Here is an 11,899-nt window from a genome sequence, read left to right as displayed (position 1 = left end):
ACTTCTGGCTGAAGATTGAAGCGAATGCTTCAGCCTTATCTTTTGCACTGATGTGCTGGGCTCCTCCATTACTGAGGATGGGGATATTTGTGGAGCCTCCTCCTCCAGTGAGGTAGTTTAATTGTCCATCACCATTCATGACTGGATATGCCAGGACTGCAGAACTTAGATCTGATCCATTGGTTGTGGAATTACTTAGTTCTGTCTATCACTTGCTGCTTATACTGTTTGGCAAACAAGTAGTCTTGTGTTATTGCTTCACCAGGTTGACACCTCATTTTATGTATGCCTGGTGCTGCTCCTGGCATGCCCTCCTGCACTCTTCATTGAACCAGGGTTGATCCTCTGGCTTAATGGTAATAGTAGAATGGGGCATATGCCTGGCCATGAGGTTACAGATTGCGTTCAAGTACAATTCTGCTGCTGCTGCTGATGTCCCACAGCGCCTCATGGATACCCAGTCTTGGGTTGCTAGATCTGTTCGAAATCTATCCCATTTAGCACGATATTAGTGCACACAACATGATGGGGGGCATCCTCAATGTGAAGGCGGGACTTTGCCTCCACAATGACTTGCGGTGGTCACTCCGAAAGATACTGTCATGGACAGATGCATCTGCGGCAGGCAGGTTGGTGAGGATGAGGTCAAGTATGTTTTTCCCTCTTGTTGGTTCCCTCACCACCTGCTGCAGACCCAGTCTATCTCCTTTAGCACCCTGCCAGCTCAGTCAATAGTTGTACTACTGAGCCATTCTTGGTGATAGGCATTGGGGTCCCCACCCAGAGTACATTCTGTGTCCTTTCCACCCTTAATGCTTCCTCCAAGTGATGTTCAACATGGAGGAGCACTGATTCATCAACTGAAGGAGGGCGGCATCCATGAGGGAAGAGATCCTTTTCAAATTAACCATGTTGCGACCAACCAAGGAGGTTGAATAAAGAAAGCAAACCCAGTTCATTCCACCTCAGGATCATAACAAATTGGTGGAGCCTCGCCCGGGGATTGGTTGTAACAATGGATTGTCAGAATATGACTCCAATTACCATGAAAGTCCCTGACACCGTAATACTAATAAGAAGTGCACAAACTAGTTTTATTTCGGGCTAAATTTTTAGGCCTGACAGGGGCGAACATGGAGATGGGAAGGGGGTGTGGGGGTGGGGGGGGTAAATTTGCACAACTGGCCAGCATGCTGATTCCCCAGCTCCGTCTTGTTCCTGGGCCATTATCCTGAAAGCGGGATGGGAGGTGCGGAAGGGATACCCGCCCACAAGTGACGGGCAGCCAGTTGGCCTCAGCAAAGGCCTATTGTCAGAGTTCAGCTGGAATTTTCCAGATTTACTGTAATTTAACACCAAGGTCATCTTCCTCTTTGGACTATAACTACTTTCACAGAGTCTGGTGCTTGTTATCATTTACTCTGCTCGGAGTCAATCTGTGTGCTATCCAAAACTAGAAATGTTCAGATCACATCAACTTGGGAATTCCACCAGCAATTTTTTTTTAAAACATTTAGGGTTGTTGGTGATAATCAGCAAGAGGCTTCGATCCCCATGTTTGACCTGATGCAACGAGAATTCATGGGGCCCGGAGTCGATGTTGAGGACTCCCAGGTCAACTCCCTCCCAACTGTATACCACTGTGCTGCCACCTCTGCTGGGTCTGTCCTACTGGTGGGACAGGACATACCCAGGGATGGTGATGGTGGTGTCTGGGACATTATCTGTGAGGTATGATTCTGTGAGGATAACTATGTCAGGCTGTTGCTCTCCCAATTTTGGCACAAGCTCCCAGGTGTTAGTAAGGAGGACTTCGCAAAGTCGACAGGGCTGTGATTGCCGTTGTTGTTTCCGGTGCCTACGTCGGTGCCGAGTGGTCCTTCCAGTTTCATTCCTTTTTTGTGTCTTTGTAGCAGTTTGTTACAACTGAGTGACTTGCTCGGCCATTTCAGAGGGCATTTAAGAGTCAACCACATTGCTGTGGGTCTGCAGTCACATGTAGACCAGACCAGGTAAGGTCGACAGATTTCTCTCCCTGAAGGACATTAATGAACCAGATGGGTTTTTAAACAATCAACAATGGTTTCATGGCCATCATTGGGCTTTTAATTCCGTATTTTTTATTGAATTCAAATTCCACCATCTGTCGTTGTGGGATTCAACCCGGGTAGTGCAGTACCACTACGCAATCACCTCCCCCCAAAATTAGCAATATGGAGATGCTGGGGATTGAACCCAGGACCTCATACATGCAAAGCATGTGCTCTACCACTGAGCTACATCCCCACAGCAACTACAGTCCTGCAACTATTCAAGTGCTTTTATGCATCAGGCATCTACTCCCTGCAATATACAGTGCTGACATCTGAGACCTACAGTGCACTCCACATGCTCAACGTTGTATAATGGGACCTGACAGTGCCTCAGATGCTTACAGCCTACTCTCTATGTGCTATACTCATTGGAATACTGATTTATACTTTAATGAGGGGGCTTCCCACAACGTGATTCACAAACTTGAATATTTCTCCTTAGGCTAACCATAAAACAAGTGCTGCAAAGTAAGGGTCCTACCCTCAGCTGAATCTTCACTCTTAAAGGTCTATCTGTTTGCAATTCATTGTTTCAGCTCTCGTGAACTTGTTGAATAAAGGAAGGGAATGAACAGGAATTAAACCCCTTATGACATGACCAAGGGGCATGTTTCAGGCAGCTTCAAAGGCACCTTTACAGAGCCCAAACCAATATGGCGTAGGGTCCTTTTCCAATACTGTTTAGTTAAACCATAAAACCATAAGACATAGGAGCAGAAATTAGGCCAATCGGCCCATCGAGTCTGCTCCGCCATTCAATCATGGCTGATAAGTTTCTCAACCCCATTCTCCCGCCTTCTCCCCGTAACCTTTGATCCCCTTACCAATCAAGAATCTATCTATCTCGGTCTTAAATACACTCAATGATCTGGCCTCCACAGCCTTCTGTGGAAATGAATTCCATAGATTCACCACTCTCTGGCTAAAGAAGTTTCTCCTCATCTCTGTTCTAAAAGGTCTTCCCTTTACTCTGAGGCTGTGCCCTCGGGTCCTAGTCTCTCCTACTAATGGAAATATCTTCCCCACATCCACTCTATCCAGGCCTTTCAGTATTCTGTAAGTTTCAATCAGATCCCCCCTCATCCTTCTAAACTCCATCGAGTATAGACCCAGAGTCCTCAAACGTTCCTCATATGTTAAGCCTTTCATTCCTGGGATCATTCTCGTGAACCTCCTCTGGATCCTCTCCAGGGCCAACACATCCTTCCTGAGATACGGGGCCCAAAATTGCTCACAATATTCTAAATGTGGTCTGACCAGAGCCTTATAAAGCCTCAGCAGCACATCCCTGCTTTTATATTCTAGTCCTCTCGAAAAAAATGCCATCATTGCATTTGCCTTCCTAACTACCGACTCAACCTGCAAGTTAACCTTAAGAGAATCCTGGACTAGGACTCCAAGTCCCTTTGCATTCCAGATTTCTGAATTCTCTCCTCATTTAGAAAATAGTCTATGCCTCTATTCTTCCTACCAAAGTGCATGACCTCACACTTCCCCACGTTGTATTCCATCTGCCACTTCTTTGCCCATTCTCCTAACCTGTCAAAATCCTTCTGCAGCCTCCCCGCCTCCTCAATACTACCTGTCCCTCCACCTATCTTTGTATCATCTGCAAACTTAACAGGATGCCCTCAGTTCCTTCATCTAGATCATTAATGTATAAAGTGAAAAGTTGTGGTCCCAACACTGTCCCCTGCGGAACCCTGCGGAACTCCACTAGCTGTGGGAGATTGCCCCCCCTAGCTTTTGCACCTATTTTCTGTTCAGGAGACGGGCACAAGTACTAACTTCTATCTCAGTTTTTTTCTGGATGTACAATGAAATTATAGAAACCTTAGTTGGAAAGAGTCCAACAATGTAAATGAAGGATTACCTTTGTAGTTTTCATACAGAAACAAGGCTTATTATTTTAGTGCTGTTGTGAATATACATCTTTCTTTAAAAAAGCACAGATGTGGCAGGATTTTGGGGTCATCGGGCAGGTGCGGTGGGCGGGCCCGGGAGCGGCCAGGAAATGGCCCACCACCTGCGACCGACCCCTGGCCGTGATTTCATGTTGACTGACCAATTAACAGCCAGACAGGGTGAAGTGCGTGTGGAACAGCCCAGCGCTGTCGGGGTGGGGGCAGGAGAAGAGCAAGCGCAGAAGTCTGCACAGGCGCGGGGAAGCACGCAATGAAAGCTCCCTGAAGGCAGAAAGCTGCCTCAGGGAGCTGAAGAATTTTAAACCCTTAAAGAAAAATTTTAAAATCCTGGAAAAAATTTCCACAAATAAGAATCACTCACCTAAACATGTTGTTGATAAAAATTCTGCCCAAACTTTCTTATTTTTAAAAAAATTATTATCGGAAACATCATCCCACCCGTGGATAATGTTCTCTCAAAATTTCAAAGGCCGCCTGGCCAATTTACCCACCTGCCAGCCACAAGGTTGAACGGGCAGCAAAAAATAACCGTTAATTAATTGATTGATTGCCTTAATAAGCCGCTTAAATGTCGGTGGGCAACATGCCGACTCTCACGTGTGCCTGCCAACCAAAATATCACGCGAGTGTGTGACGATGCCGGGACGCTCTCCCGACGTCGTTGCACACTATTTTATGCTCGATCGGGTCGGGCACGCGCCCGCCCACCCACAGGACATAAAAGTTTGCCCATGAACCTTTTTTCAATGGTATTATGAAGGAGATCTTCGTTCAGGTCTTCAAGGTTTGTTTTCCTACCTTGCTTCGGTCAGCACTCACAGTCTCCAGCGTCAGGCTTCACAGACAGCAACACATCACTTTTAGAGGGGCTCACGAGCAGGTCTCTACCTACCAGATAATTCATATGTGGGTGGCCTTTCAATGGCTGCAGGGCATGGTCTTGCTTGGGGAAGGGGGAGAAGTGGCCTCAGGCAAGGGAAGAGGCTGCAGGATGACAGCTGTACAGGGGAAAGGAGGGTATCCCAGGATATGTGTAGGGGCACATGTTGATCTGTGCAAGTGGCCTCAAGATGGTGAGGTCTGAGGAGGCAGCCTCCAGAGGAGATGAGGCCAGATGGACATGTGAGGGTATGTGTGTGAGAATGGGTGGTGATGTCCCTTGAGCTGACATGAATGAGATGCCAGTGAATGTGTGATGGGCTTGTGAGTGTGAGTTTCAAATGATGAGATGGTTGCCATACCCTGGCTGCACAGATGTGATCATTCATCCTTTATCTGCATTGGATGGCTGTTACAAAAGTATAATAATTTTCATAATATTATTCTGGTTTATTGTCAAGTATGTTGATGGGTGAGAGTGTGTATGATTCTGTCTGTGTGATTTAATTACTTTTGGAGTCAGGTTTATTGCAAACTTTAAATTGTTAAAAGAAGCTAGGTGTAGAAATATACCTGAAATGTTAATGAGCAAACATGGATCCTGCCTTAGCATGTAAGTTGTGAAGGGAATTTGCATTTTTATATAAATGAAGGGGTTGTTTGGATTTAAAAGGGCTGTTAGTCTGTTTACAATTAGCCAGATAAGCAAGGCTAAGGAGTGTGTTTATTTTTCTCAAAGGTTACTGACAATATTGGCAACATGAAAGTTTTTATATTATGGAAAGGTACAGTTCCAAAGATATACGGAACAATGGAATTTACATATTAAGGAGAGAGAAACATATATAAAGGAGAGTGAAAGGCTATATCGGGGGCCATGTAAGATCTAACTGGTGTGTGTGAAACAGCCTTGAAGAAGCCTCCAGTCATTTGTGCATAAGTCTGTTGTGTCCAATAACTAAAGTTGAAGAAAGCCATTTGGAATTCTACTGTCAAGTGGGTACTGTGTTAGCTTGCTGTTTTTTTTCAGATCTAAAATCTATTTTGGGCTGTTGCCTTAAAGGGGCTGTGTAATTGGGAGTCCGGTTAATTAGGAATTTTAGGAGTTGTTACAGTATTAAGTGACTGTAGGCTTATGCACGTGCTTGAAATCATTTTTGTTAATAAATATTTTAATTTAATTTTTAAAATCCCTAAAGGTCTTGGTTGACTCATTACTTCTGAATTCAGTGCACACATCTTGTAATAAACATAAATTGCAAAACCATTGTGATAACATGGCCAAGTTTCCCTTGTGGACTTGGTCTGCCTGGCACACATTATCTGCCACGTCATAACAATGGACAACCTCTTCTGTGCCACATTGGCACTGATCACCACTGCCATCGTCTACCAAGCCGAAGTGGTAATGTAGCTAGCCCTCCTGCAACTAGAGCAGGGGTAGGAGGCACTACAGTGGACATCCACAGAGTCCAAAAGATGCTCGGGGGCTGCAGTCTTCTTGCCTTTTGGGGCCAAATCTTCTTTGCTGCAGTCCTGGGCTGGAAGCACTGAGCACAGCTGTACTATAAATGTGGTGCCTGGCGTGATGAAGCAGCAAGGTGACGGTGTGGCAAGCGAATCGGAGCCTGCCCACCATCAAAACGGCGTATATCCCGGGAATGCATAATTAGTGCAGTGGGTTTGGGATGATATGACGTGAAAAGCCACCATTGCGGCCGATGGACAAAACGATGTTTTACTCACCCGCTACCACGCTTAGTGCAAATCTGGGATGATTCTACCCTCGGTTTATGTTTCTACAAGCAAGCTTGCCTTCATGGACATAAGGACGAAGAAAGAACAGAGGAGTGGGATTAATTGCCTCTTTTAAAGAGCCAGCACAGCTATGATGCGCTAAATGTTACAAGATTCTATGAAACTATAGCTGTAAAATTCAGTTGTCAAGTGCCTGAGGGTTTGGCACCATGGGTGTTGTTACAGGTCTAAAATAGCATTTGCTCTTCACACACGCATGCATTGCTGGGGTGACCTCACTGGACGATATTTTGGGTAGGTTGTCAGTGCAGGCACTGGCAGCATTCGCTGGAAGTAGGCAGATAAGCAGATTGTGATGTCAACCAGACTGTACTGATTTGATTCCAGCAGTGCCATTTTCATCTTCAGCACTGCAGTTAATGCTCTCTCTTAATCTCTCACAGCAGAACAAGCGTTAAGTTGCAGGAAGGATCACACATGCACACATGCACACAAATGCGCGCACACACACACGTGCACACACACACACACACACGCACACAGCCAGGCCAATTTAAAGGGATCATTAACCACCTGGACACAAACACAAAAGCAAAATACTGTGGATGCTGAAAATCTGAAAGAATCTGAAAAACCAAAAAAGGCTGCAATTCTCAGCAGGTCAGGCAGCATCTGTGGAGAGAGAGAAAAAAGTTAGTGCTTCTTGTCTGTGAACTTTAATCAGAATTGAGAGAAGTTAAAAATGTTGAGCAAGTGAAAGGGGGAAGATGGGAAACAGAAGGAAAGAGAAAGCCTCTAATAGGGTAGAGGATAGGAAAGATTGAATGACATAGGGTTTCGTAAGAGACAAGCAAAAAAACAAAAGATATGTCTCGAGGAAGTGTGAATAGCAGGATAGCAGCTGTCCAAATGCAAAACGAGGGAAACAAAAGAGAAACGAAAGGAAAAAACCCAGAAAAGAAACACAAAACAAAATAGAGACAGAGGCTATGACCCACAACAGGCTACAGCTTCAATCATGGCCGCTCCAATGATGGACAGCACCATCTCTTACATGAAGATGAGGGCGTGCATTCATGACTGTTCCCCACCGATTAGGTCCTGCCGCTTGCAGGTGTGCATCACCTTGTCCTGCATGAGAGAGGGAAATGTGTCACTGAGTCTGGTGCAATATATACACATTGAACATGGGAGATGTGGCTGTCAGGGTTGAACAGCTGGGTTTGTGTGCAAGGTGTGAGATGTGTGTGTCAGGCTTGTAGCAATGTGTGTAAGAGTCAAGTGAAGCTTTGAATATGAGGCCTGAGTTGTGATTGCTAGTGAATGTTGGTAGGTGAGTGAGAGGACAGTCATGAATTGAGCAGAGTGTGAGGCTAGTGGTTCACTTGTAAGGATATTGCATTTAAAGATACTTTCACTGACCTTGGACCACTTGTGGCACTGCATCCAGGTCCTTGCTGGAATCAGCCATGACAACTATCTGGCACCACTGCCTGTTCAGTGACTGTCTGGAGAGCCTGCTGGTCTGCTGGACAAAGTTAGTCTCTCCAGCTGTCCCCCAGTGCTGCATCAGAGGTACTTGAAGCACATTCTCTGCCCATTTTTCAGCATCCCTCCTGCCTGGATACTCCTTGCCAGCCCCTTCCAGGACCTTCGATAGGTAGAAAGCACCTACCTTTAAGAAGTGAAGGCTGGCTTTAAGTAACCCAGGTTGACTTTAAGTGGTGCTAGCCTCTCATGATATTGCATCCCTGAATCAATGTAGCCGCTCAGCAGTGTTCTTAGCATTGGTTGTACACTATCGTCATGGTGATGAGCAGGCAGCACAAAGCTTGCTTGCTGCCTGTATCGCAATCAATGGGCACATTGCAATTGACACATCTATTTTCAGGCTTTATTGAATTTCACAGCTAATGAATGATGCCTGCATTCACAAGTGGAAATATAAATTAACAATGTCACTTCTGGCTGCAATTTATTAATGGCACTTGCTTGAAACATAACCATTCATTTTTTTTAGTATTATTTCAATGTAGTTTGTACAAATTTTAGTGGGGAGTTTTAGGAACTTGAAGGACTTTTTAATACCTACCATTATGCCATGGGAGCTGCTTTTCATACCCTCTGGAACTAACCTGCCAGCACTTTGAAAATCCCTAAAGGAGATTAAATATTAATTCAGAACCATCTCAGCTTCAAACAGACCTTGATCGAGTGTTTAGCCATGCAGCTGGTATTACTGTTTAAATTAAAAAAAGACTGCAAATGCTGGAAAACTACACAAACATCCAAAAGTGCTAGAAATACATTTCAGGTCAGTTGGTATCTTTATGGAGAAAAGACGCGTTTAAGGAAAGCTGAAGGAAACCTGGAAATTTGAACCCCCAACCTCCTGCTTCAACTCCTTTTGATCCTATAAAGGAACTTTCCTTGTAGCTCTGATGGTTCTGATGAAATAATTCACCCAAAATGTTGCCTTTCGTTCTGCAGGTATCTGCTGCCATGATGTATCTTTTCTGCGGTTTCAGTTTTTTAATGAGTTACCTTTTATAGTGCTAAGCCATGAGATAGAATAATTTTCTTTTGCATTTCCAGGGTGTACATTCTTTACAAAGGTCAAAGGGTGTGAAAATGACCTTCGTTGCTGGGTTAATGAAGCAATAGTGAACTCCGCCCAATTCTAGAAGTCCCTGTCCACCACCAGCATCCTCCACTGACTGGCTGAACTTCACAGTATCACAGTATCTTTGCAGTGCAGAAGGAGGCTATTCAGCCCATCAAGTCTGCACTGGCTCTCTGATAGAGCATTCCACCTAGTCCCACTCCCTGCCTTATCCCCGTAACCTTACACATTATTTCTTTTCAGGTAGCAATCCAATTCTCTTTTGAATACCTCGATCAAACCTGCCTCCACCACCCTTTCAGGAAGTTTGTTCAAGACTCCAAACACCCTCAGAGTGAATAAATTTTTCCTCCCATCACAATTACTCCTTTTTCCAATTATTTTGAATCTGTGCCTTCTAGTTCTTGATGTTTCCATGAGTGGGAACATTTTCTCACTATCTACCCTGTCCACACCCCTCAGGACCTTGAATGCCGCTATGCATACTTGTACTTAACATGAATCTTTTCGCTTTTAATCCCAGTCAATTCCTCCAGGTGAAAGCTGTTGCTATGTCCATGGACCATTGTCTTTTTGTGCATATAAGAACACATTGCTTGTCTTTTTGTAGGAACAGGAGTGGTAGTTGGCCATTGAGCCCCTCAACCCTGTGCTGCCTTTCAGTTAGATCCTGGTTGATCTGTATCTCAATTCCATTTATTCAACTTTTTCCTTTGATACTCTTCTACCAAAGAAAAACCTATCAATCTCAGTCTTGAAAATGTCAATGGTCTTAGCTTCCACACCTGTTGAGAAAGAGTTCCAGATTTCCACTACCCTTTGTGAACCCACACTGAACACATTACCTTCTTCTATTACATTGATAATTGTGTCAGTGCTGTTTGCTGCTCACACTCTGAATTTCAGAATTTTACTAACTCATGCATGAGCTGGCATTCAGTTGGCATAGGCCATAGGGAGTGTTTGGGGGGCTGAGGGGTATTGAGGGGTGAGGGCAGGAAGAACTTTTTTTGTTTGTTGTTATTTAAACACAGTGCTGGAGCACAGGGGCAGGCCTTTCACCCAGCCCGCTTCTGCACTCGTCTGGGGTCGCCTGCTCTGGCTTGTATTTCAGCCCATTCCCTCCCTCTGACCGAAAATGAGACTTGAGGGCAGCCATTTTTAAAGGTGGGGTTCACCGAGCCAGGAAATCTCCTGACTCTGCGCTCCCGACCCAGGGACAAAACTCTGGGCCTATGCTTTCAATTTCCAACCAGCCTTCACTGTCATGGGCTTCATCATATTCCAATAGAAAGAAACCACTTCAAGTTTAAGGAACTGTGGTTGAGTGAGTTGGGGAGCGCAAAGGCTGCATTGCAGTTGATGGTAGCACACAAGCACGTGCAGGGTGGGGGCGAGGGAAGCAGCCACACTTAAGGGAAACCTTGTATAAAGTGACCATTCCTCCGCAGCTGAGACAATTCAGGCACAACCACATTGATATGCTTGGAGTCGGGCCTATAAATTAACTGCCCACTCAAGCAACGCAGAGGCATGAAAGTGTCACCAAATCCTCCAGAGCTTTTCACCACTCGGGCACGGACTACAAACTAATGAACGTTTTAGTGGACTGCAGAACAATTGGACGACAGGGCAAGTTTACAATCTCTTTGCAAAAGCTGGCCATGGAGCAGCCAGTGGTGGAGATGCTCACAGCCCCTTGCAATGTCATCATCCCAGTTTGGACCAGTCTCCCCCATGGCTCAAGCTAACAGTGCAACCTTGCAGCGCAGGTTAGGAGAATGTCTGCGTTTGAGGTGAGAGCACAGCATGCAGTCCAATGGGCAAAGGTGCCCCCTGTCCATCGGGTGGAGTGGGGCAGAGGTGGGTGAGCTTTTGGGCAACCATGAAGTGCACTAATCTCTGGCCATTCAAGTGGTGGCCAGCACTCTCTGGGATGCATTAAGGGGGCCTTCAGATTTAACCAGGAGAGGTTCTTAATACACCCAAGCTAACCCACACATCTCTCTCTTTCATCCTGCAGGAGGAGTACATCATGGAGCCTGGTGACCTAGCTGTATGTCTCATGGCTTACAGAGAGTGGAGATGAAGGAGAAGAGAGCGACGGAGGCACCTGGCTGGACAGAAGGAGGAGCAGCACCCTCAGAAAGAAAGGACGGATGGGGCTCCATGGCATGCTGCTGAAGAGCCAGAGTGCCCCATCGCTGTTTGGTGCCTAGCTAGACCCAGGGTCTATAGACGGCGCTTGTCATTCCTGCAGGTGGCCGAGAACCAGTGTCGCCAAAGACTGCGCACGTCTTGGGAACTGGTCGGTCACATCTGCCACCTGCCGCAGGATTTGGCGCCATGGGGACATGGAGGGCATCCACGGCCAGTGGCAATGAAAGTGACCACAGCACTCAATTGTATGCCAGTGGGCCCTTTTAGGGCTCCAAAGGTGACTTCTGTGGGATATCGCAAGCCTTCACCCACAAATGCACCCATGAAGTCATGGGTGCCCTATTTGCAAAGGCGGACAATTTTCTGCATTTTGCCCGGGATCAGGAAAGCCAGGAAGCCAGAGCCCTGGGATTTGCCCAGATCTCAGGTTTCCCACAGGTGCAGGGTGCCAATGACTCCGC

At 45.9% G+C, this 11,899-nt stretch overlaps 1 non-coding gene across 1 annotated transcript; it reads right to left on the bottom strand.

The window, feature by feature from the left end:
- Positions 1-2,214: 2,214 nt before the first annotated feature.
- trnaa-ugc (transfer RNA alanine (anticodon UGC)) lies at positions 2,215-2,286 on the bottom strand. Its single transcript has one exon. It is a non-coding gene; the product is annotated as a tRNA-Ala (tRNA).
- Positions 2,287-11,899: the final 9,613 nt, after the last annotated feature.

The sequence above is a fragment of the Cetorhinus maximus genome, chromosome 4, assembly GCF_964194155.1.
Source record: "Cetorhinus maximus chromosome 4, sCetMax3.hap1.1, whole genome shotgun sequence".
Lineage (NCBI taxonomy): Eukaryota > Metazoa > Chordata > Chondrichthyes > Lamniformes > Cetorhinidae > Cetorhinus > Cetorhinus maximus.
The sequence above is the reverse complement of the archived record's forward strand: the minus strand, read 5'-3'. Positions and strand labels throughout refer to the sequence as shown.